Here is a 24,221-nt window from a genome sequence, read left to right as displayed (position 1 = left end):
CCAGCAATCTTGATTACAGTTTGTGCTTCTTCCAGTCCAGCGTTTCTCATGAGGTACTCTGCATATGAGTTAAATGAGCACAGTGACAATATACAGCCTTGACGTACTGCTTTTCCTATTTGGAACCAGTCTATTGTTCCATGTACAGTTCTAACTGTTGCTTCCTGACTTGCATATAGGTTTCTCAAGAGGCAGGTCAAGTGGTCTGGTATTCCCATCTCTTTCAGAATTTTTCAGAGTTGGTTGTGGTCCACACAGTCAAAGGCTTTGGCATAGTCAATAAAGCAAAAGTAAATATTTTTTTGGAACTCTCTTGCTTTTTCAATGATCCAATGGATGCTGGCAATTTGATCTTCGGTTCCTCTGCCTTTTCTAAATCCAGCTGGAACATCTGGAAGTTCACGGTTCACATACTGTTGAATCCTGGCTTGAAGAATTTTGAGCATTACTTTACTAGCGTGTGAGGTGAGCACAGGTGTGCCTTAGTTTGAGCATTCTTTGGCATTGCCTTTCTTTGGGATTGGAATGAAAACAGACCTTTTCCAGTCCTGTGGCCACTGCTGAGTTTTCCAAATTTGCTGGCATATTGAGTGCAGCACTATCACAGCATCATCTTTTAGGATTTGAAATAGCTCAACTGGAATTCCATCACCTCCACTAGCTTTGCTCATAGTGATGCTTCCTAAGGCCAACTTGACTTCTCATTCCAGGACATCTGGCTCTAGATGAGTGATCACACCATTATGATTATCTGGGTTGTAAAGATCTTTTTTGCATAGTTCTCTGTATTCTTGCCACCTCTTCTTAATATCTTCTGCTTCTGTTAGGTCCATACCATATCTGTCCTTTATTGTGCCCATCTTTGCATGAAATATTCCTTTGGTATCTCTAATTTTCTTAAAGATATCCCTAGCCTTTCCCATTCTATTGTTTTCTTCTATTTCATTGCATTAATTGCTGAGGAAGGCTTTCTTACCTCTCCTTGCTATGCTTTGGAATTCTGCATTTAGATGGGTATATCTTTCCTTTTCTCCTTTGTCTTTTGCTTCTCTTCTATTCACAGCTATTTGTAAGGCCTCCTCAGACAACCATTTTGTTTTTTTTGCATTTCTTTTCCTTGGGGATAGTCTTGATCCCTGCCTCCTGTACAGTGTCACAAACCTCTATCCATAGTCTTCAGGGACTCTATCAGATCAAATCCTTGAATCTATTTGTCACTTCCACTGTATAATCATCAGGGATTTGATTTAGGTCATACCTGAATGGTCTCGTGGCTTTCCCTACTTTCTTCAGTTTAAGTCTGAATTTGGCAATAAAGAGTTCATGGTCTCTGCCATAGCCAGCTCCTGGTCTTGTTTTTGCTGACTGTATAGAACTTCTCCATCTGTGGCTGCAAAGAATATAATCAATCTGATTTCGGTGTTGACCATCTGGTGATGTCCATGTATAGAGTCTTCTCTTGTGTTGTTGGAAGAGGGTGTTTGCTATGACCAGTGCGTTCTCTTTGCAGAACTCTACTAGCCTTTGCCCTACTTCATTCTGTATTCCAAGGCCAAATTTGCCTTTTATTCCAGGTGTTTCTTGACTTCCTACTTTTGCATTCCAGTCCACTATAATGAAAAGCACATCTTTTGGTGGGTGTTAGTTCTAAATGGTCTTGTAGGTCTTCATAGAACCATTCAACTTCAGCTTCTTCAGCGTTACTGGTTGGGACATAGACTTGGATTACCGTGATTTTGAATGGTTTGCCTTGGAAACGAACAGAGATCATTCTGTCGTTTTTGAGATTGCATCCAAGTACTATATTTGGGACTCTTTAGTTGACTATAATGGCTATTCCATTTCTTCTGAGGGATCCCTGCCCACAGTAGTAGATATAATGGTCATCTGAGTTAAATTCACCCATTCCAGTCCATCTTAGTTTGCTGATTCTTAGAATGTCAATGTTCACTCTTGCCATCTCCTGTTTGACCACTTCCAATTTGCCTTGATTCATGGACCTAACATTCCATGTTCGTATGCAATATTGCTCTTTACAACATCAGGCCTTGCTTCTATCACCAGTCCCGTCCACAACTTGGTGTTGTTTCTGCTTTGGCTCTGTCTCTTCATTCTTTCTGGAGTTATTTCTCCACTGATTTCCAATAGCATATTGGGCACCTATCAACCTGGAGAGTTCATCTTTCAGTGTCCTATCTTTTTGCCTTTTCATACTATTCATGGAGTTCTCAAAGCAAGAATACTGAAGTGGTTTGCCATTCCCTTCTCCAGTGGATCATGTTTTGTCAGAACTCTCCACCATGACCCAACCATCTTGAGTGGCCTTACATGGCATGGCTCATAGTTTCACTGAGTTAGACAAGGCTGTGGTTCATGTGATCAGATTGGTTAATTTTCTGTGATTGTGGTTTTCAGTCTGTCTGCCCTCTCATGGAGATGGATAAGAGGCTTATGGAAGCTTCCTGATGGGAGAGACTGACTGAGGGGAAAACTGGATCTTGTTCTGATGGGCATGGCTATGCTCAGTAAATTTTTAATCCAATTTTCTGTTGATGGGTGGAGCTGTGTTCTCTCACTGCTATTTTCCTGGGGCCAAACTATGATGGAGGTAATGAAGATAATGCTGACCTCCCTCAAAAGATCCCATGCATGTACTGCTGCACTCAGTGCCCCCAACCCTGCAGCAGGCCACCACAACCCACGCCTCCACCAGAGACTCCCAGACACCCACAGGCCAGTCTGGGACAGTCTCCTATGGGGTCACTGCTCTTTTCTCCTGGGTCCTGGTGCACAAAGTTCTGTTGTACCCTCCAAGAGTTTATTTCCCAGTCCTGTGTATGTTCTGGTGGCTCTGTGGTGGGGTTAATGGTGACCTCCTCCAAGAGGGATTTTTTTTTTAACTTTACAATATTGTATTGGTTTTGCCATATATCAAAATGAATCTGCCACAGGTATACATGTGTTCCCCATCCTGAACCCTCCTCCCTCCTCCCTCCCCATACCATCCCTCTGGGTCATCCCAGTGCACCAGCCCCAAGCATCCAGTATCGTGCATCGAACCTGGACTGGCGACTCGTTTCATATATAATATTATACATATTTCAATGCCATTCTCCCAAATCATCCCACCCTTTCCCTCTCCCACAGAGTCCAAAATACTGTTCTATACATCAGTGTCTCTTTTGCTGTCTCGTATACAGGGTTATTGTTACCATCTTTCTAAATTCCATATATATGCGTTAGTATACTGTATTGGTGTTTTTCTTTCTGGCTTACTTCACTCTGTATAATAGGCTCCAGTTTCATCATAATCAAGTCTGCTGTACCCAGAGCCCCTGTCCCTGTGGCAGGCCACCACTAACCCGTACCTCCACAGGAGATGCTCAAACACAGTTCTGTCTCAGTCTCTGTGGAGTCCCTGGGTCCTGGTGAGCACAAGGTATGTTTGAGCCCTCTGAGCATCTCTGGCAGGAATGGGGTTTGACTCTAAACGTGAATTCGCCCCTCCTACCATCTTGCTGGGGCTTCTCCTTTGCCCTTGGACATGGGGTATCTCCTCACAGCCGCTCCAGCGCCTACCGTCTTACTGTGGTTTCTCTGACCTTGGACACAGGGTATCTCCACATGGCCAGTCCAGCGAAGCATAGTCGCTGCTCCTGACCTTGGACTTACTGTATAGCACATGTAACTCTGCTCAGTGTCATGTGGCAGCCTGGATGGGAGGGGAGTTTGGGGGAGAATAGATACATGCGTATGTATGGCTGGGTCCTTTCGCTGTACACCTGAAACTATCACAACATTGTTCGTTAATCAGCTATACCCCAGGACAAAATAAAAAGTTAAAAAAAAATGTCATGGCTTACTCTTAAAAAGGTAAAAGTGCAATTTTCCTCGAAGAAAATCTTTACTTTGTAATATACCATTAATACTTTGATGATTTTTATCAAAAATCTTGATAATTTTTCCCTTCAGTAAACACTGATAAATATTCTGGGAGTACCAAACCACTGTGAAGTAGCTACAATTTATCTACAAATACTGTATTTTTTTTCACTTGAATACAGTATTTGTACATTTTAAGAAAACATGGTATAAAAAAATCATGTAAAGGAAAGCCTCAAAGAACTATGTCACCAACTTCTGAATGGACATGACCAAAGACCACAGTAGATAGAAACGTTTCTAAACATGATGCAAACATAAGTGAAGTAGCGCAGAACATCTAGGCACTCATACCTACTACGTCTCTATTTTCATCCGTAACGTATCATTCATTCTACATAGCTTTTTCTTTTGGGAAGAGTAATCTAAGTACATTAGTCAGAGCAACAGCAATCTCTTCTGGGGCCACAGAATGTAGATAACAACCCCCACACACACACACAAAAATTTTTAATCAATAAATAAAATGCAAGTGCAGGGCACAAGGTGAATAGCATCAAACACCCAGACCGATGGGGGAGACTGAGGCTCGAGGGAGAGAGCAAAGTGATCTTAAAGCAGGGCAGTAAATGAAGAAAGCAAATGGCCTCTTGGATCTGACTGATTTATGCTCCCAGAGAAAGGCAATTAAGCAACTCTTCAGGGAGAGTCACATTACAAGAGTCCCAGAGCTCACTGGTATCTCATTCCATCTTCATGGTAATATTTCTTACCCTCAGTCACAGAGTAAGGTTGGTTCTACTCCTCCCACCACAAACCTTGAAAATCTGGCACCGAAATAACCTCCCTGCTTCTTCCTTCACGACCCAAAGCCTTGGCACTCGCTTCCCAGAGCTTAACTGTTCCATAACTTTCTGGGCCACTTTCTGACGCAAATCCCATGTGATGACACCCCCAGCCCACATCTAAAGCATGACTTTATCTCTTGCCTTCTTCCGGCCTTCCCTCCTTCTCTCCTCTTTCCTTCCTACTCTTTTTCCTTCAACAAATCACTTACCAAGAGCCTCACATGTGGCTGGGCACAATTTCCTTAATTTAGAAAATAAGACTTTACCACGTTCAATTTTAAAGTAAGAGGTACCCATTTCCAGGAAGGTAGCTAGAAATACAGAGAGACAGAACCCAGCTTCAACTGGATATTTCTGCCCACCCACCTAAGGAGAAAGGAAAAAATCCAGGTTTGTTTTTTGTTTCATTGCCCATCCTGGGTAGAGTCTTGGGCATGAAGAAGACAGCGGGCACCCCCAAGGGTAGATACATAAGCAACACCCTACTTCCTGTATCTGCCAAGCACCTGGAGTAAAGCTTTAAAAGTTCATTCCTGGGATTCCCTCATGCTCCAGTGGTTGAGAATCCACCTTGCAATGCAGGAGACTCGGGTTCAATCCCTGGTCAGGGAACTAAGATCCCACAGGCCATGGAGTGACAAAGCCCTCAAGCCACAGCCAGAGAGTTCCTGCACCACAGCAAAAGATCCTGCATGCTACACCTAATACCTATGCAGCCAAATAAATATTCAAAAAAAAAAAAAAAAAAAACAACTTCATTCCTATTTGAACCTGAAGAAAGGTGAATTCTGCTTCACTACTCCCTGCCTCTCCCCACACCACTCTTTGTTTTTAGATTTATTTATTTTAATTGGAGTATAATTACAATATTGTGATGGTTTTGGCCATACATCAATCTGAATCTCCCACAGGTACACACGTGTCCCCTCCCTCCTGAAACCCCTTCCCCTTCCCTCCCTTTCTGTTCCCTCCCCACCCCTTCCCTCCAGGCTGTCACAGAGCACAGGGTTTGGGTGCCCTGTGTCATACATCAGACTTACACTGGTCATCTGTTTTATATATGGTAATGTACATGTTTCAACGCTATTCTCTCAAATCATCCCACCCTCTCCTTCTCCCACTGAGTCCAAAAGCCTGTTTTCCGTGTTTCCTTTGCTGCCCCTACACCACTCTCAAGCCACACTTCTCTCTGGAGGTGGACTGAGGGCTGGGCCCACTTCTCCAGCTTCATATTCACCCAGGCCCTACACTGATGCGGAAGGAACACAACACTTGGTCTTGTCTTACTGCCTCGTCCTCATTTCCTGCTGTACTCTTTCCTGACAACTCCACTCCATTCAAACAGACATCCCAACACCTCTTCTCCTGCACAAAGCATGCCTCTTGCTTTGCCATCATCTCCAAAACAGCAACAACAAAAACAAAACCATCTGACCCCAGATCATTCTCTCTCTCCTTCAGAAACAACTGTTAATATCCTGGTCATTTTTGACTGCTTCACATAGTCATTATAATCATATATAAACACCCTGTACAATTAAAAAAAAAATGATGTGCACTCACAGTTTTTAGTCTTTGTCCCTGGCCTGGTCCACTGTGTTCCAGGAAGCAGGCTCCTCTAGCCACAAGGAGAGAAACTTGGATTTCACTGTCTCCTTGGCATCCTTAGGAAGCCCACCAAGATTTCTGGCGGTGGTTTCTGTGTTTGGGCAGGCCATACATTGACATATTGGGAAGCATGTTGGCTGGGTTGGGAGCTACAGAGGTGTGACCTGAGCCCTTTCTTTGGGGCCACATGCCCCAGCTTATCCTGCCAACACAGGCTGGAAAGACTGTTTATTTCTTTCCCCATATAAATGCCAGGAGTCCTCAGTCCAGGTCTTTCTAGCCTTCTCCCACTCTTCTCTCGTCTCCCATCCCCTCCCTCCTTCCAGAAATTTCTAGGTGAGAGAAAAACCGTCTGGGAAAACCATGGGCTTCCCAAAGAACCCTGGTGCAGAAATCTCCCCACTCAGCCGTCTCTCAGTTCTAGGAAGAGGACTCATGGGGTGACTCGGTAGAATTTTGAAAGCCCACGTCCCTCAGAATCATCTTGTACCACATTTCTTCAATGAGCTGGATTCTTCAAGGGACCCTGGGAAGTGATGTTCTCTTGCCCCATCACCGCCTGTGGTTTTACAGTCAAAACAGTCCTTTTAAAACCTTGAGCAGCCTTCCAGGCAGAGCCCATGGCTTTCCAGACAAGTCAGGAATTAAAATAGTATCCATTCAGTTCAGCCACTCAGTTGGTTCCAACTCTGTGACCCCATGGACTGCAGCACGTCAGGCTTCCCTGTCCATCACCAACTCCCGGAGCGTACTTACACTCAATGTCCATCAAGTCAGTGATGCCATCCAACCATCTCATCCTATGCTGTCCCCTTCTCCTTCTTCCTTCAATCTTTCCCAGCATCAGGGTCTTTTCAAATGAGTCAGTTCTTCACATCAGGTGGCCAAATATTCAGGACTGATTTCCTTTAAGATGGACTGGTTGGATCTCCTTGCACTCCAATGGAGTCTGAAGAGTCTTCTCCAACACCACAGTTCAAAAGCATCAATTCTTCGGCACTCAGATTTCTTTACAGTCCAACTCTCACATCCATAAATGACCACTGGAAAAACCATAGCCTTGACTAGATAGACCTTTGCTGGCAAAGTAATGTCTCTGCTTTTTAATATGCTCCCTAGGTTGGTCATAGCTTTTCTTCCAAGGAGCAAGCATCTTTTAATTTCATGCCTGCAGTCACCATCTGCAGTGATTTGGGGGCACCCCAAAATAAAGTCTGCCACTGTTTCCACTGTTTACCCATCTATTTGCCATGAAGTGATGGGACCGGATGCCATGATCTTGGTTTTCTGAATGTTGAACTTTAAGCCAACTTTTTCACTCTCCTCTTTCACTTTCATCAAGAGGCTCTTTAGTTCTTCTTCACTTTCTGCCATAAGGGTGGTATCATCTGCATATCTGAGGTTATTGATATTTATCCCAGCAATCTTGATTTCAACTTCTGCTTCATCCAGTCCAGCGTTTCTCATGATGTACTCTGCGTATAAGTTATATAAGCAGGGTGACAATATACAGCCTTGACGTACCCTGTTCCCAATTTGAAACCAGTCTCTTTTTCCATGTCCAGTCTAACTGTTGCTTCTTGACCTACATACAGATTTCTCAGGAGGCAGAAAATGTGGTCTGTTATTCCCATATCTTTTAGAATTTTCCACAGTTTGCTGTGATCCATACAGTCTAAGGCTTTAGCATAGTCAATGAAGCAGTAGATGTTCTTCTAGAATTCCCTTGCTTTTTCTATGATCCAGTATGTGTTGGCAACTTGATCTTTGGTTCCTCTGCTTTTTCTAAATCCAGGTGGAACATCTGGAAGTTCTCGGTTCATGTACTGTTGAAGCCTCGCTTGGAGAATTTTGAGCATTACTTTACTACCATGTGAAAGTGAAAGTGAAAGTGAAGTCATTCAGTCATGCCTGACTCTTTGGGACCCCATGGTCAGTAGCCTGCACCAAGCTCCACCGTCCATGGGATTTTCCAGGCAAGAGTACTGGAGTGGGTTGCCATTTCCTTCTCCAGGGAATCTTCCCGACCTAGGGATCGAACCCAGGTCTCCCGCATTGTAGACAGACGCTTTACTGTCTGAGCCACCAGGAAGTCCAGTGCAGTAGTTTAGCATTCTTTGGCATTGCCTTTCTTTGGGATTGGAATGAATATTGACCTTTTCCAGTCCCATGGCCATTGCTGAGTTTTCCAAATTTGCTGGCATATTGAGTGCAGCACTTTCACAGCATCATCTTTAAGGATTTGAAATAGCTCAGCTGGAATTCCTTTACCTCCACCAGCTTTGTTCGTAGTGATGCTTCCTAAGGCTCACTTGATTTCCAATTCCAGGATGTCTGGTTCTAAGTGAGTAATCACACCATCGTGATTATCTTGGTCGTGAAGATCTTTTTTGTATAGTTCTTCTGTGTATTCTTGCCACCTCTTCTTAATATCTTTTGCTTCTGTTAGGTCCATACCTTTTCTGTCCTTTACTGTGCCCATCTTTGCATGAAATGTTCCCTTGATATCTCTAATTTTCTTGAAGAGATCTCTAGTCTTTCCCATTCTATTTTTTTCCTCTATTTCTTTGCATTGATCACTGAGGAAGGCTTTCTTATCTGTCCTTGCTATTCTTTGGAACTCTGCATTCAAATGGGTATATTTTTCTATTTCTGCTTTGCCTTTCACTTCTCTTCTTTTCACAGCTATTTGTAAGACCTCCTCAGACAACCATTTTGCCTTTTTGTATTTCTTTTCCTTGGGGATGGTCTTGATCCCTGCCTCCTGTACAATGTCACAAACCTCCACCCATAGTTCTTCAGGCACTTTGTCTATCAGATCTAATCCCTTGAATCTATTTGTCATTTCCACTGTATAGTCGTAAGGGATTTGATTTAAGTCATACCTGAATGGTCTAGTGGTTTTCCCTACTTTCTTCAATTTAAGCCTGAATTTGGCAATAAGGAGTTCATGATCTGAACCACAGTCAGCTCCCAGTCTTGTTTTTGCTGACTGTATAGAATTTCTCCATCTTTGTCCGCAAAGAATATAATCAATCTGATTTTGGTATTGACCATTGGGTGACGTCCATGTGTAGAGTCTCATCTTATGTTGTTGGAAGAGGGTGTTTGCTATGACCAGTGCGTTCTCTTGGCAGAACTCTATTAGCATAACCTTCAGTGAAAAGAAAAGTTCAGTCCTATTGTCATCAAAACCAGTATCTCCCACCTAATTTAAATTGGGTCCTTTCTCCAGCTGGGCCTGAGCCCCACAGCTGTTTGCCCCAGGGATCCAAGAAGAGAGGGGTGAAGTCTCTAATCCAGTCCCATTTCCCATCAGCTCAGCTGCCCTTTATTCCTGGGAAGAGCCAAGAAAAAAGGAATAGTATCCCCGGGTTCCTTATCTGCAGATTCAAGCAAACTCAGATGGGAAATATTCGAGGAAAAAAATTTCCAGGAAGTTCCCAAAACCAAAACTTGAATTTGCTAGGCTGGGTCAGGAAGATCCCCTGGAGAACAAAACAGCAACTCACTCCAGTATTCTTGCCTGGGAAATCCCATAGACAGAGGAGCCTGGTGGACTACAGTCCATGGGGATGCAAAGAGTTGGGCACATCTGAGCAACTGAGCACAGGAACTATTTACAAAGTATTTACATTGTATTTCTCTGCCTTTTTATACAAGGGACTTGGGAATCTGCAGATAGCTTGGGGCAAGGTGTTGGGAATGAGGCAGGAGGCACTGAATCTCTCAAAGGAGAGTGGTGGAAAGCTTGGATTTAGTCACTCAGTCATGTCAGACTCTTCGACCGCATGGACTGTGGCCCACCAGGCTCTTGATGTCCATAGGATCTCCCATGCAAGAATACTGAGTGGGTTGCCATTTCCTTCTCCAGGGCATCTTCCCAACCCAGGGATTGAACCTGGGTCTCCTCTATTGCAGAGATTCTTACCGTTTGAGCCACCAGAGAAGCCCTTTAGTGGAAAGCATAGGGTATTATTTAACTAGTGCTGGAGCAGTCTGACTACTCAGTGCCCAAATATCAACTGTCACTGGCAGAATAATGCCTTCCCCAACTATAGCCACATTCTAACCTGTGAAACCTGTGAGTACTTTACCTTCCATTGACTAAAGGACTTTGTGGATGAGATGAAGTTTAGCATCTTCACTTGAGGACTGGCCTGGATTATGCAGGTTGGCTTTGTAACAGGGAGGCAGGAGGGTCAGAATCAGAGAAGGAGATGTGATGATGGTGAAGGAGGAAACAGACGGAACAGGCTCTGCCTTGAAAGCAGGACTCCATCTTGGGCCGGTCTGTAGAGTTTGAGCTATATGCCCAGTATCTATGGAAATGACATACCAACTGGAAAACCAGACCCCCCAAATGGAAGAGCCCCAGGGCTCGCACCTAGACTCTCCAGCCACCTCAAAGAATACCCTAATTATCTGTGTAACTGAATAGAATTATGCATTCTATTATGCTTATTGGGGTATGACCACAGGCCTATTAATAACTGTCCACTGTAACTACCTAGGCTTAAGGCATATGAATCACAGGTTAACTTTGATTGTATCTTTCTTTTTCCTTTGTTCAGACTAGTTTCAGGGAATGTGGGGAGATGGGTTTGGGCACATACACTTAGGGTATATAAGATTTTCACAAAAACTGGTTGGGGCCCTTGGCTAAGAGGAGACTCTGCCTTGGGCCCGCCGGTGTAATAAACTGCATTCCACTATCTGCTTGTCCTTCTGAGTGAGCTTGTTTCCGGGAACACGTCGCTCCAACAATGGAAGCCGAGGTCAGGTGACATCCTTGTCAGGTGGGAGCTGGGAGCCAAGGAAGGAGAGCAGCCTTAAAAAGTTGGAAAGTTCAAGGACAGAAATTCTCCTCTCGAGCTCCTCAAAGGAACACAGATCTGCTTAAACCTTGATCTTAGCACAGTGAGACCCCTGTTGGACATCTGACCTCTGGAACTATGAGATCATGAATGGGTGCTGTTTTAAAGCACAAGTTTTGGGTAACTTATTACAGCAGCAATAAGAAACTAAAGTGTTGACTCACGGGGAACCTCCCAGACTTCCACAGTGGGATACTTGGCATTTACTATATAGCCATGGAGAAGAAAATGGCAACCCACTCCATGGAAAGCCTGGAAAACCCCATAGAGAGAGAAGCCTGGCATAGTCCATAGGGTCACAGAGTCGGACATGACTGAAGTGACTTAGCACTAGCATATAGCCAAGCCACTCAGGGTAATTGTCCTCTTGTGCTGTGTACATCCCCTGCTCAACCAGTACCTGTTTCTCCTACACCCTACTCGCATGACTGACCTTCCTACATACTTGCCCCAGGCCTCAGCTAGTGATTGTTCTTATCAAACAGGCCGTGAAGGGTGTGCCCCTCTGCTGATTTCATTGGTAACCAGTGAGTCAACCTGACTTTGATTTCCCCAAAACTGGCAATTTCTCTCCCTCCACCTCCATCCTCCCACTCCCATTCCTTCTACTGCCTCACCCCACCTCCCCACCCCGGAGTATCTGCAGACAGCCTCCCTGTCCGCCTGCAGGCCACTGCACACAGTGGGGTGTGGCTCCAGTACCTTGCTTCAGACATGTGTATGTGTGCTTAGTCACCCAGTCCTGTCTGATTCTTTGTGACCCCATGGACTGTAGCCTGCCAGGCTCCTTTGTCCATGGGGATTCTCTAGGCAAGAATACTGGAGTGGGTTACCATGCCCTCCTCTAGGGGATCTTCCCAACCTAAGGATCAAGCCCAGGTCTCCCGCATTGCAGATGGATTCTTCACTGTCTGAGCCACCAAGGAAGTTGAGGCATGTGAGATCCACCGTCCATTAAACCATTGGTGTCTCTGTTGCTGCCTCTGGGCTCTTTCTTCAGTCTTGCAGCTGGCAGTGACCAGGACTTGCAGGCCCGCAGGGTGCAGCCCAACATGTACCTTTCTTGAAAGCAGTCCTTCTCAACCAGGGACAGTTTTTGCCCACCCACCCCCAAGTTGTCATTCATTTGCTCAGTCATGTCCTACTCTTTGCAACCCCACGGACTGTAGCACATCAGCCTTCCCTGTCCTTCACCATCCCCCAGAGTTTGTTCAAACTCATGTCCATTGAGTCAGTGATGCCATCCAACCATCTCATCCTCTGTCATCCCCTTCTCCTGCCTTCAATCTTTCCCAGTATCAGGGTCTTTTCCAGTGAGTTAGCTCTTCACATCAGGTGGCCAAAGTATTGGAGCTTCAGCATCAGTCCTTCCAACAAATATTCAGGGTTGGTTTCCTTTAGGATTGACTGGTTTGATCTCCCTGCAGCCCAAGGGACTGTCAAAAGTCTTCTCCAACACCACAGTTCAAAGGCATCAATTCTTTGGCACTCAGCCTTTTTAATTGTCCAGCTCTCACATCTGTACATGACTACTGGTAAAACCACAACTTTGACTAGCAAAAGGACCTCTGTCAGCAAAGTAATGTCTCTGCTTTTTAATACGCTGTCTAGGTTTGTCATTGCTTTTCTTCCAAGGAGCAATCATCTTTTAATATCATGGCTGCAGTCACCATCCACAGTGATTTTGGAGCCCAAGAAAATAAAGTTTGTCACTGGCAGAATAATGCCTTCTCCAACTATAGCCACATTCTAACCTGTGAAACCTGTGAGTACATTACCTTCCACTGATAAAAGGACTTTGTGGACGTGATGAAGTTTAGCATCTTCATGTGAGAAGGACTGGCCTGGATTATGAAGGTTGGCTATGTAACAGGGAGGCAGGAGGGTCAGAGTCAGAGAAGGAGATGTGATGATGTAATATCACATAGTTTCTATTGTTTCCCCATCTATTTGCCATGAAGCGATGGGACCAGATGCCATGATCTTCATATTTTGAATGTTGAGTTTGAAGCCAGCTTTTTCACTCTCTTTTTTCACCTTCATCAAGAAGTCCTTTAATTCCTCTTCACTTTCTGTCATGAGGGTAGTGTCATCTATGTATCTGAGGTTAAGTATTTGATAATGTCTGGAGACATTTTAAATTAACATAGCTGGGGGGTGGGGGTTGCAGTGGTTTCTAGTGGATGGAGGCCAGAGATGCAGCTGACCATCCTACCAAGCACAGGACAGGGTTCTACAACAAGTATCAGGTCCAAATAGTCAGTAGTGTCAAGGCTGGGAAGTCCTGACCTAGAGCAAGCAATGGACTTTCTGGTTACTTAGAAATCTCTCTTCTGTCCAACAGACAGCCCCCATGCAAGAGGGTCCTTTCACAATCACTTGAGATTCACTTCTACTGCCTATGCCTGAGATTCAGACATTACCCTTCTTGGTTCACCAAACATTTCCAATTCAGGCAGCCCCTACTGAAGGATCCTCTTTTTTGTAGCCTGGAAGTAGGGGATTGTACAGTTCTTGTCATAACTGATGCCATCTTGGGTCCATACAGTTCCTCCAGTCCTTACACTGATCCTACCTAGGACTGTGGAGTAAATCACTTGTCTGTCATCAAGGGCTTTGTAGTTAATAAACATTTTTTAATAATCATTAAGACCAAATGGCCTCAATGCTCTGTTAGTCCCCAGACAATGATGAAGAACTTTACTGATGTGTTCTCAACCCCCAAAGTTAAGAAAGAAAGAAAGTTAGTTATTCAGTCAGGTCCAACTCTTTGTGACCCCATGGAATGTAGCCCACCAGGCTCCTCTGTCCATGGAATTCTCCAGGCAAGAATATGGAGTGGGTTGTCATTTCCTTTTCCAGGGGATCTTCCCAAGCCAGGAATCAAACCCAGGTCTCACACATTGTAGGCGGAGTCTTTACCAGCTGAGCCACAAGGGAAACACCCATTCATAAATCTTGGCTTAGGACTACACATGCTGTTTCTTTCCAAGCACATATTCCCATAACCCTTTTAAAAGTGATTTTATTTATATTTGGTTATGCTGGGTCTTTGTTGCTACATGGGCTTTTTTCTAGTTGTGGGGAGCAGGGTCCACTCTCCAGTTGCAGTACACGGGCCTCTCAGCTGTGGTGACTACTCTTGTTGCAGAGCATGGACCCTGGGGCACTTGGGCTTCAGTAGTTGTGGCACGTGGGCTCTGGAGCACAGGCTCAGTAGTTGTGGCTCACGGGCTTAGTAGCTCTGCAGAATGTGGGATCTTCCTGGATCGGGGATCAAGCCTGTGACTCCTGCTCTGTCAGGCGAGCTCTTTACCACTGAGCCACCAGGAAAGCCCTCCCATGCTCTTTTATATGTTAACTATAAAACTGTCCCAACGGCCCCTCAGGTTTGTAGAGTGCAGCTTCAAATCCTTCTGGATCATTGTCTACCAAGCTCACCTGTAAAAAACTGATCCATTGATGATATGGAGCTGCCTGTTTACATGGTATCAGTCTCAAGATACCTTCTCAGTTCAGTGGGTGCATTTCATTCCCTCCATCCTCCAACAGAGAGGAATTCAGAATTCTCTCTAGATTACATGGCCACTTATCACCAATTGTATTCCACTTGAATGGTTTAGAAAACCATTCAAGAGCCTCATTTAACATCCTGTTACACTTCTTCCTTAAGACAATTAAGGCACTGTTAGAGCTTAGAGACATTCCTGTTAACTAATTCTGCAGGGAAGTATTGTAAGCAAGCATTTCCATGAGATAATGATTTTCATTTCCTGAATATGTCTTTCACACAAATCTGGAATGGGTAGAGAGACACTCTAACATTGTTCATGTGAGAAAGGACATATACAAACAAAAGAAGCAAGGAGATCAAACCAGTCAATCCTAAAGGAAATCAACCCTGAATATTAATTGGAAGGACTGATGCTGAAACTGAAGCTCCAATACTTTGGCCACCTGCTGAGAAGAACTGACTCACTTGACTCCCTGATGCTGCGAAAGACTGAAGGCAGGAGGAGAAGGAGACAACAGAGGATGAGATGGTTGGATGGCATCACCGACTCGATGGACATGAGTTGGAGCAAGCTCCGGGAGTTGGTGATGGACAGGGAGGCCTGGCGTGCTGCATTCCATGGGGTCACAAAGAGTCAGACACAACTGAGCGACTGAACTGAACTGAAACAAAAGAGAGAATAGGGAACACAGCAGGGTTTGTGTGCTTCATTTAGTCATTCATGAATTCAACAAATATTCTGTTTGAGCATGACCTTCCCATCAAAACGTCCCTGATCAGTGTTTAAAATCACCCACCATGGGACTTCCCTGGTGGTCCAGTGGCTAAGACTTCATGCTCCCAATGCAGGTGGCCCAGGTTCAATCCCTGGCCTATTTGGGGAACTAGACACCATGTGGACCAGCTAAAGATCCCACTTGCCTCCACTAAGACCCAATGCAGCCAAATAAATAAATAAAAATCAAATTACCCATTACCACCATTTGCCCACTTTCCACCCTCTTGCCCTTTTTCTTTCTTTTTCAAATTGAGATTTAACCCCATGACATAAAATTCACTCTCTTAAGTGTATACGTCAGCAGGTTTTAGTATATTTACAAGATTTGGGCAACCATCACTGCTATATAATTCTGGAACATTTTCAACACCCCAGTAGGAAACCCCATTTCTTTAGCAGTTATTCCATGTTTTCCCTCCCTAGTCACGATCAATCACCAATCTACTTTCTATCTCTGTGAATTGGCCTGTTTGGGGCATTTCATATGGATGGAATCAGGCAATATGTGGCCTTTTGTGTCTGGCTTCTTTTACTTAGCATAATGTTTTCAAAGTGTATCCAGGGATATATCTGTATCTTCATTCCTTTTTCATGGCTGAATATTTTATTGAAAGGATATACCATATTTTTAAAAAAATTCATCAGACATCAGGTCGTTTTCTCGTCTTGACAATCATACAAATGCTGCTATGAATGTTCATGTTTTTGTCCACATATGTGTGGACATGTTCTCAGTTGTTTTATCCTACCCAGGAGTATAATTTCTGAATCACATGGCAGCATTGTGTTTAACTTTTTGAGGAACTGCTGCACTGTTTTCCAAAGTAGCTGCACCATTTTAAATTCACACCAACAAAATATGAGGATTCCAATTTCTCCACATCCCTGCCAACACTTGGGATTGTCTTGTATTTTTGCTGTCCTAGTGGGTGTGAAATGATAGCTTCTTGTGGTTTTGATTTGCATGTCCCTGATGACTAATGGGGCTGCATGCTTTTTTTCATGTACTTACTGGCTATTTGTATATTTTCTTTAGAAAAAGTATCTTCAAATCCTTTGCCTGTGTTTTAATTGAGCATTCTTTTTATTGTTGAGTTGTAAGAGTTCTTTGAATATTCTAGATACTAGACTCTTGTCATATATGTGATTTGCAAATATCTCCTCCCATTATGTGAGTTGTCTTTCACTTTCTTAATTGTGCCTTGTGAAGCACAAACCTTTAAATTTTTACAGTTCAATATTTGAAATTCTTCTTTCATTTCTTGTACTTTACATGTTATATCTAGGAAAACTTCATGTAATCCAAGTCACACTTACATATGAAAGAAATTTACACTTACATATTTCCTCTAAGAGTTCAATCATTTTAGCTCTTACATTTAAGTCTTTGATACATTTTGAGTTACTTTTTGTGCATGGTATGAGACAGAAGTCTAACTTCATTCTTTTGCACAAGGATATTCATTTGCTCCATCATTTTTTAAGACTATTCTCCCGACCTTTATATAGTTTTGGAACCTTTGTTGAAAATCAATGCTTTATTTTCTTTATGGCACTTATCACCACCTGAAATTATATAATCTGCCCTGATCAAATACCCTCACGCCTCTCCCCCCATATTTCCTACACATACACACACACACGTAAACTAAACTAAGTTTCACAAATTTGTCTCACTTACTGTTTATATCCAATGCTTGTGATATAGTCTGCAATTGATCAACATCTGTTGAATGAATAAATAAATGAGACTTCGTTTTTTTTTTCTTTTTTAAACACCTTACACAAAGTCCCTAACATTTGGCAGATCTGTTCCAGCTCACCGACCATCTTGGTATTAAATCTAACTCTACTTAAAATGTCACTTTCCAGAACAATCTTGAGCAATGAAGCTGTTAACCAGAGCCGGGTCCCTCTCGAGATTTTATTCCCTCAAAGTTGCTCCTAAAGTTAAAGCCACAGCAGCCCCTGCAGGAGTGCCTCCACATCCTCAGGACCTTGAGTTTACCAGGTTACCAAATGGTTTAGTGATTGCTTCTCTCGAAAACTATGCTCCTGCATCAAGAATTGGTTTGTTCATTAAAGCAGGCAGCAGATATGAGAACTCCAACAATTTAGGAACTTCTCATTTGCTTCGTCTTGCATCCAGTTTGACTACAAAAGGAGCTTCATCTTTCAAGATAACCCGTGGAATTGAAGCAGTTGGTGGTAAATTAAGCGTGACGTCAACAAGGGAAAACATGGCCTATACTGTGGAATGCCTGCGGGATGATGTTGATATTCTACTGGAGTTCCTGCTCAATGTCACCACAGCACCAGAATTTCGACGCTGGGACGTAGCTGCCCTTCAGCCTCAGCTAAGGATTGACAAAGCTGTGGCTCTTCAGAATCCACAGGCTCACGTCATTGAAAACTTGCATGCTGCCGCTTACAGAAATGCCTTGGCTAATTCCTTATATTGTCCTGATTATAGGATTGGAAAAGTGACACCAGTTGAGTTACATGACTATGTACAGAATCATTTTACAAGTGCAAGAATGGCTTTGATTGGACTTGGTGTGAGTCATCCTGTCCTAAAGCAAGTTGCTGAACAGTTTCTTAACATAAGGGGTGGCCTTGGTTTATCTGGTGCAAAAGCCAAGTACCATGGAGGTGAAATTTGAGAACAGAATGGAGACAGTCTCGTCCATGCCGCTCTTATAGCAGAGAGTACAGCCATAGGAAGTGCAGAAGCAAACACGTTCAGTGTTCTCCAGCACGTCCTCGGTGCTGGACCACACGTTAACAGGGGCAGCAATGCCACCAGCTCTCTGTACCAGGCTGTTGCCAAGGGAGTTCACCAGCCATTTGATGTTTCTGCTTTTAATGCCAGTTACTCAGACTCTGGACTCTTTGGGTTCTACACTATCTCACAAGCTGCATCTGCTGGAGATGTTATAAAGGCTGCTTATAACCAAGTAAAAACAATTGCTCAAGGAAACCTTTCTAATCCAGATGTCCAAGCTGCCAAGAACAAGCTGAAAGCTGGGTACCTGATGTCAGTGGAGTCTTCTGAGGGTTTCCTGGATGAAGTTGGGTCCCAGGCTCTAGCTGCTGGTTCATACACGCCGCCATCCACAGTCCTTCAGCAGATTGATGCAGTAGCTGACGCTGATGTCATAAATGCTGCAAAGAAGTTTGTTTCTGGCCAGAAGTCAATGGCAGCAAGTGGAAATTTGGGGCATACACCTTTCATTGATGAGTTGTAATACTGAATCCCATATTGCAGGAAAGAACTGAACGTTGTGTGAACCCAGAGCAGCAAATACATGAAAGTGAAAAGTCTCTAATGTAACATTTATCTTTTCTTCCAGTGAGAGGAAATATAAAGCATAAAAATAGGTAATTGTTCCCAACTGACCTAAAGTCAATAAAGCATTCTATTTAAATGTTAAAAAAAAAATCGAAAAAACGTCACTTTCCCAAGTTCCCGCTGTTTTTTGGCTTTCATAAAGAACTTGGGTCATCTAGTTAGTCGCTCAGTCGTGTCCGACTCTTTGCGACCCCATGGACTGCAGCCCACCAGGCTCCTCTGTCCATGAGATTTTCCAGGCAAGGATACTGGAGTGGGTTGCCATTTCCTTCTCTATTGGTCATCTAATCCAAACACTTCCCTCCCCGGTGTGCAGTAGAGTCCAGAGAAATGTCCTGAGTGCTGTTTGTCTGCCCGATGTGGCCCAACACACCCTTGCATAACAGGCGTTATTACAAAGGAAAAGACTACACTCCTCTCTCCCAGCTCATAGCAGCAACTGTAAATTTCTGTTAATAAAACTGTATAACACCAGATACCGATCCTCTCCACACCTAAAAGCATATACAGTTAAAATTTTCCAGGGTACTATCACAGGAAAAACCCAGTTTTTCCCACGGGAAAAATCCGCACGCAGCTAGCATTTTACGAAGAACGCCCGAATGACACACAGATTCACACCGCATCACCCCTTGTCCCATGAGTTTAAACGGGGTAACGTTCAAATTCCCGAACAAAGGGCTAAAAAGTCCTGTCATCTCATCAAGTCGAAGGATTCTGGCCCCCAAGTTAATAAGTCTTCGAAAACCAGCAGTCCACATTCCCTTTTCGATGACCGAAACATCCCGCGTGTCACTGACAACATCCCGAAGTCGGGCCAGTTTCTGGGATGCCCCTTCGACTTCTTGCCCCAGAAACACAGTTCGCTCTGGGAAAAACGGGAATCCCCGCCCGCCTGAGTAGCGGTCTGGAACAGAGAGGGCCCTCTCGGACCTTGCGGGCCGGCACAGCCCGCCCTTCCCTAGGTGCGAGCTCGCTCGCTTCCCGCCAGGCCCTCAGGCTGGAGCCGAAGCCAAACTCCCTTCTCCCCTGGAAAAGGCCTTAAAAAGTGTCCCGCACCTCGACGCAGCCCGCGGCGCCGGGGAACTAGCAGAGATCTCAGGTCTCGGAAAGCCACCCCAGAACCGATGGCAACGGATGGACTTACCATGGTGAGGAGAGAACTCAACCGCACATAGGATGGCGGAGAAGAGAAAAGAGCTCCATTTTTTTTTTTTTAAGAAAAATAATGGCCACTACACTTCTTAAGTGCAAGGAGTCATTTAATTTAAGGCAAAAAAGATTTGAGTAATGGGTCTAAATGAGATTGCATTACCAGTTCCTGGATTGGATGAGAAGAACATAACTAGACAAGTAACTACCCATTGGTACAGAGAGAGCCTGCAGAGAACTTGAGTAGAAATCCAAAGGCAGGTGAAAAGGGACTACGCAAGATGCATCACCTGATACTCAGCAACGTCCTCCTGCCCTAAGGACGTCCACTCATCTCGGCATGGAGAGCTCAATGTGCTATACCAGCTGTCCAGCCAAGCTCAGTGTGTACTGCTTTTCCAGTATTCTGATGTTTGGGGTTCTTTAGAAACAGACTCTGTCATCATCGAAAGTTAGTCTATTTAAGGAATGTAGTTTTTATTTGCAATATGTCTTTCAAAAATAAATATTAACCAACATGCTAATTAAAAGATACATTTTTAAGAGACGGATATGAATTTTCTCAAAAAAGCTTTACTTCTGACCATGAATAAAAAGGTTCAGAAACTTTCCCTAAAAGTGAGTAGGTAAAACTCTTAGTCAACCACCTAAAATATATAGAAAAGGTTTTTAATACCTTCCTGAGGCTCCTACTTAGAAAGAGCACGTCCTCCCACTAGTGGAAGAATTAAGTAATTGCTTGATTTTCCAAGAAGGATTCATAGGCTCCATCTTATGGTGAAAAATGTTAGCTAAGCTTTAGAGCCACTAAAAAATTCATTGCCCGCACAAGGACATAAGTTGAAAAAAATCATTGAAAACTGCAGTCTACAAAAGCCAAGAACATAAAGGTCTATGTCGCTGGTAAGTAAAATAAGCCAACTGCCAGGAAATGATCAAACTATTTTTCTGAACTATGATTGCAACCAAGCCACATAATACATGTGTGTATGATATTAACATCTGTATCTCAAATTCAAAATTGGAAAAAAAAAAAAAAAAGTTAAGATAAAAATAGGAATATTCTACTTCTAATATTTTATTTCACAATTCATTGACTTTTATTTTGGAACCAGAAATCTGCAACTTTTTCTTTGGCACCAATATGTCACTGTAAATCTTGTTTCAAGTCTGATATGAACACAGAATTCAACCTTGACAGATAGTCTAGATAAGAAGGGATATTTAATATTGGAAAGGAGCTATTGAAAACCATAGGCATTTTCAAAGAGTTTAAAAAAAAAACCTTTGCACAATTGCTAGGATGTTTGCGAGAATCTGACTTTCCGGTGTCACTGTATTACATTTCCCATCCTGTGTGCACCACGGGTCACCTTCCACGTTACAGGCAGGGACTGACAAAAAGGCACAGAACGGTGGGAGACTGTCTTCAGAATTGAGATCAATAAGCCACACCAGTGGTCAGTGTATCCATCACGGAATTCAGGCCATCAATTATAGTTCCACCAACTAACTCTAGCACAGAAAAGAGGACCAGATAACACTATGCCAGATAATTGTCTCCATGTTTTATAACTACTGTGGATGGTTTTGCAGGGAAATATTCAAAGCATTTGTTAACCCAAAAGGCCAGTTATGTGGTAACAATCTTTGCTGCTTAACATAAGCAAAGATATTTTTTCCCTCAGATGATGTGAGTTCGTTTCAACAGTTCACCATTTCTCCTTAGCTTCAGCTATGACTTAGCCTCTCCATCTACCTGCAGGGAGCAGACTGCCATGCTGTGTCCAACTCATCAAACAGAGCTTGATGGTCCAAAGTCTAGGAGGTTATCCAGCTTACAGGTGCTGAGCTCTGTGTCTGTGATGTGTTCCATTTTTAACTTCTAGCAGAGACCAATTCCTGCTGAATAAGGCAAATGAGTAGGTGTAATGACTGTGTCCTTAGATAACTTGCAACATGAAACTTACCTTTAAGGGCAAGTCCAACATTAGCATCATCTTCTATCCCAGAAACATCATCAACATTAAATTGTTTGAAAGTTCCATCTATTACAAAAATGAATTCTTAATTGCTTCCCCGTATTGTGCCTGTCGTGGGCACACTGTCCAAAATATTTTCAATCATAAAAATTCTCAAACCCACAGTGAATAAACAAAACTAATTATTACATCTTAGTACTACTAAATATCTACTCTTAGCTGCAATAGCAAATGTCACAACATTTACTAACTTTTCACACAATTTATCTTTTCATCTCCTAGCCATATTTTCAGGACCTTGAGCAATAGTATTTCCAGTCACATTTGCACGTGCTTCTATCTTTTCAGGACTCAATTTCCGCTATATTCAAAAGACACTCTTTTACAACTTGCTGAATGTGATGTCCCAAGCAGATTTTTCACTTAAATACATAACTGCTTATTTTATGAACAACCAGAACAAGCCTTGTTGACATTTCAGTTCTCTCAGAAGCCCATTAGGTTTTGATCACATCTCTTCCACATCCCTGGTCTTCGTTCTTACAGTGGTTCATTTCATGGGACATCTAGGCTGGTTTTCTTTTCGTTACAGCTGTCAGTGAAAGAAAAAAAAAAAAAAAGGATGCACAACCTAAAATTTACAGGTTATATTTTATTCAGGGACATTAATGAAAGACTGACTATAGCCTGGGAGGCAGCCTCTCAAATAGCTCTAAGGAACTGTTCCAAAGAGGTAAGGGAAGAGCCAGGATATATAGGAGTTTTTGCAGGGGGGAAAAAATATGTAGCTGAACATCAAAAGATTATCGCTAATCACACACACATACAAAATTGACATCACAAGTTAATGAGTTTAGTGCTTTTCTATATATGGGAAGATGCTTTTCAAGTCTGGGCTCATTGAAATTATTCCTTTGATATGCATCTTAACTATCTAGTTATGAGGCTTCCCCTCATAGCTCAGTTGGTACAGAATCCGCCTGCAATGCAGGAGATCCCGGTTCAATTCCTGGGTCGAGGAAGATCTCCTGGAGAAAGGATAGGCTACCCACTCTATTATTCTTGGGCTTCCCTTGTGGCTTAGGTGGTAAAGAATCTGCCTGCAATGCAGGAGACCTGGGTACGATCCCTGAGTTCAGAAGATCCCCTGGAGAAGGGAAAGGCTACCCACTCCAGTTTTCTGGCTTGGAGAATTCCATGGACTGTATAGTCCATGGGGTCACAAAGAGTCAGACATGACTGAGTGACCTTCACTTAACTATCTAGGGTGTATCTTTTTTTTCTCCATCTGGAATTTCCCCTCAGGGCACACCTTCAGGGGTGGCTACCATGGCTGATGGCTTAATGGTGGGCATAATTCATTGTTTGCTGAAATGGCAGGCAACATTTTTTTTTTGGTCCACATATCCTTTGCCAAATAAGCATATAGGAATGCTTTTAAGTTTATGAAGAACATTTGACCCTCTAGGTTTATCTTCTTTTTCTTCCTTTTCACAGACATGAGAAATATTTTTGCTTTTCTAACATTATACAGTAGAAGTGATTTTCACAAGAGCAAAACTCAGTTTTTAAAAATACTGTAATATTTATAATTCATCCTCTACATCTGGTGTCCCTCTATCTGATGAAGAATTGGCCCTCTTATTCTCCCCCAGGAAGTCATTTGGTCAATTCCACAAAGATGTTGAGAGGTCAAGTTCCTATTGCTCCAGAATCAACCCTGCTGCTGCTAAGTCACTTCAGTCGTGTCAGACTCTGTGCGACCCCATAGACAGCAGCCCACCAGGCTCCCCCATCCCTGGGATTCTCCAGGCAAGAACACTGGAGTGGGTTGCCATTTCCTTCTCCAATGCGTGAAAGTGAAGTTGCTCAGTTGTGTCCAGCCCTCAGTGACCCCATGGACTGCAGCCTACAAGGCTTCTCCATCCATGGGATTCTCCAGGCAGGAGTACTGGAGTGGGGTGCCATTGCCTTCTCTGACCTAGAATCGACCTAGAATTGACCCTAGAGCCCACACTATAAACCACACAGGAAAGTACCCCTTACCTGTTGTGGTGGTTATTGTTGTTGAGTCACTAAGTCATGTTTGACTCTTTGTGATTCCATAGACTGTAGCCCACCGGGCTCCTCTGTCCATGGGATTTACCTGGCAAGAATCCTGCAGTGGGTGGCCATTTTCTTCTCCAGGGGATTTTTCCATCCCAGCAATTGAACCTGCATCTCCTGCA

General features: G+C 43.4%; 1 pseudogene across 1 annotated transcript; it reads left to right on the top strand.

Annotated features, from left to right (window-relative positions):
• Positions 1–17,378: 17,378 nt before the first annotated feature.
• Positions 17,379–18,812, top strand: LOC113891076 (annotated as a pseudogene). Its single transcript, XR_003510664.1, has one exon. The product of XR_003510664.1 is annotated as a cytochrome b-c1 complex subunit 2, mitochondrial pseudogene (transcript).
• Positions 18,813–24,221: the final 5,409 nt, after the last annotated feature.

The sequence above is a fragment of the Bos indicus x Bos taurus genome, chromosome 4 (genome assembly GCF_003369695.1).
Source record: "Bos indicus x Bos taurus breed Angus x Brahman F1 hybrid chromosome 4, Bos_hybrid_MaternalHap_v2.0, whole genome shotgun sequence".
Lineage (NCBI taxonomy): Eukaryota > Metazoa > Chordata > Mammalia > Artiodactyla > Bovidae > Bos > Bos indicus x Bos taurus.
The sequence above is the reverse complement of the archived record's forward strand: the minus strand, read 5'-3'. Positions and strand labels throughout refer to the sequence as shown.